This window comes from Octopus sinensis, linkage group LG10, assembly GCF_006345805.1.
Source record: "Octopus sinensis linkage group LG10, ASM634580v1, whole genome shotgun sequence".
Lineage (NCBI taxonomy): Eukaryota > Metazoa > Mollusca > Cephalopoda > Octopoda > Octopodidae > Octopus > Octopus sinensis.
In genome coordinates, this window is record NC_043006.1 from 66,990,746 (window position 1) to 66,994,100 (window position 3,355).

Consider the following 3,355-nt stretch of genomic DNA (forward strand, 5'->3'; position numbering starts at 1 on the left):
GGGAAGAGAAGAGAGAAAGAGTGTAGGAGTGAAGAAAAGTAGCAATCGGAGTAAGAGCGGAGAGGTGAGTGGGAGGAAGTAGGGGTTCGGGGGAGAGAGGCGAGGGTAGGAGGTTAGATGAAGAGGGGAGGAGAGTTGAGCTCATGTGGCGCAAAGTAGCGCAGACAGAAGATTAATCCCTGTTCACGGCGCATAAGGGAGTCCAGATGGCCTCTTTGCAACGACAATCCGAACACGGACAGGTGTCGAAAAGAGTGACTGGTAGAGCGGAAATGGCGCGAGACCGGGGTGTCATTCCTGAGTCGGATGTCTGGGAGGTGTTCCACGAACCGGTCTACATATACTAAAATTGGAACGATACAGAGAAGATTAGCATGACCCCTGCGCTAGGATGACACGCAAATTCGTGAAGCGTTCCATATTTTTTGCTTTTGAATCTCTTTAACAATTCACAATAATGACTTTTATTAATTTTATTCCTACCTCAGTTCATCTAATTATGTATATCTATCGTTACTTTTCATAAAAAGCCTTTACTTCTTTTGATTTCCAATGTGCATTTTCATCTATTTTTCTTCTTACTTTCCTCTTACATTTCCACGTGTAGTTTCCAATTTCAATTTGTACATATATATAAACAATAAATTAGAGAAAAACAGTTGACAATCTAACAAATATATTATAATGTAATATAGTATACTCAATATATATATATATATATATATATATATATATATATATACGGAGTAAACACATAATGTGAACAAGTGGGAAAAAAGAGTACTCAAAATACCAGTGTAGAGTAATATGCTTTATTTAAAGCAGCAGAAAATTCAACAAAACCTGTTACTCTGAGTTTCCCGTTGCCGTTCATATATATATATATAGTGGAGGTGCAATGGTCCAGTGGTTAGGGCAACTGACTCGTGGTCGTAGGATGTTTATTGAATGTTTATTGAGCAAAAAACACCTAAAGCTCCATGAGGCACCGGTAGGGGGTGATGGTGAACCCTGCTGTACTGTTTCCCCACAACTTTCTCTGCTTCTTTCTTCCTATTTTCTTCCTATATTTTAGAGGGCCAGCCCTGTGACACTCTGTATCACGCTGAATCTTCCCGAGAACTACGTTAAGGGTACACGTGTCCGTGGAGTGCTCAGCCACTTGCACGTTGATAAATGAGCTGCGATGTCACTGATGCCAAGCCTTTGCCTTTCCTTTGTATAACATTGGTGTCGTGGAGAGGGGAGGCTGGTTTGAATGGACGACTGCTGGTCTACCATAAACTTTGCCCATTCTTGTGCAATCTGGATGAAATCGCATGGTCATTATGACCGAAGGGGGTGACAACAATATACATATATATATATATGTATATATCTATATATATTATATATATATATACTATATATATATATATATATTATATATATATATATATATATATATATATAATATATACCGCAAATGGACACACATATGTGTATGTGTTTTTATATTTATGCTTCTCCTTTCGCTACTGCTAAGTTTCTTTAAGATGTTGGCTTGTCACACCAGTCGAGCAGTTCCGTAAGTGAGACTAATAAAATATGTAGCGAGACCGATTTATTTCATCGAAGTCCTCAAAGAAGCACGCTATCATATTCACAGTCCCATGACAAGACCAAGTGAACGAAAAGGATGACAAAATATGAGACATTGTTGCATGTTGTGTTTCGGGACTTGAAAATATCAACCACTAAATGCAGAGATTACGGAAGAAATCCAAATATTTTCGTAATCTAAGTCAGTGAAGAATTCCTGACGGTAAACATGACCAGACCACATGTTCTAATAACAGAATGAATGTATAGATGTCACTCTTTCTCTCTCTCTCTTCCTCGGTACCTCACATACTCTCTCTCTCCCTCTCTCTCTCCCTCCCTCTCTCTCTCCATATATATATATATATATATATATCAGCACGCGCTCGCACATACACACGCACAAATACACACACACATACATATATATATGCATGTATGTATTTATATAGAAACATAAAAATAATTATAGGGTGACTAAATACATACATACATATATATATGCATAACACACGAACACATACATATACATAGATATATATGTATATATATAAATATTCGTATATATATTAGAAATATATATACATATGTATATACATATATATGCATACATATATATATATATATGTGTGTGTGTGTATGTGTTTATTTATTTATGTATATATAGATGTATATATATATATATAAATATATATGAATATATACGTTCATATATATATATATATATATATATTAATACGAAGAAATGTGTGTATATATCATATATATATACATATGTTTGCATATGTGTGTGTGAGTGTGTGGGAGTGTGTACGAGTGTGTGTGAGTGTGTATAAGTGTGTGTATGTGTGTGTGTGTCTATGCATTTAGAGAAACGCACACATATAAGTACTAATATATCCAAAGTGAAGCGGTAGGGGGAAATAAAACAGCAATTTGTTCCATTGTTACAAAAAGTGTATATTTTAGTAAATTACTCATCAAACAGAGAAATTCAGATCGATAAATTTCCATGAGATCCATAATCGAATAAGACTGTATGGAATTTCCGATTGAAATCAATCAATATGTGAAAGCTTCGATAAACCGCAATGTTTCGGGACTGTTCTCAGAAAACAAATTCTTCCCCGCTATACACACGAGATTGAAATCTGGTACACGTTTCTATACAAATATATGTTCTATAATATATATACATATATATATATATTATATATATAATATATCTATATATCTATATATATAATATATATATATATATTATATCTATATATATAGATGCATACATACATGTATATATCTATCACATGGTAAATATATTTGCTTCAGTGCACATATATCTACACACACCACACACAATACATATGTATATACATATATACATCTATATATATATCTATGTATATAATTTATATATGTATCATCATATATGAATATATTGTGCATATATATATATGTATATGTATATATATATATATTATATATATATATATATATATATATATATGGTGTGTGTGTGTGTCTATATACATAGCTATATATATGCATATTAGATGCGTGTGTATCTATCTATATATATGCATACACATACACAATCGGAGAAGTATATTCTTATATACATATGCACACATAGTTATACATACATAAGTGTGTCTATATATATATATATATATATATAATGGTGTGTGTGTGTGTGTGTGTGTGTGTGTGCATATATATATATGTACATATTCATGTCTGTCTGTCTGTATGTATGTATGTATATATATATGCA

General features: G+C 33.0%; 1 non-coding gene across 1 annotated transcript; it reads left to right on the plus strand.

Moving 5' to 3' along the window:
• The first annotated feature begins 317 nt into the window (after nt 1–317).
• On the plus strand, nt 318–426 carry LOC115216843. The gene has a single exon (XR_003882104.1). It is a non-coding gene; the product is annotated as a U6 spliceosomal RNA (small nuclear RNA).
• Nucleotides 427–3,355: the final 2,929 nt, after the last annotated feature.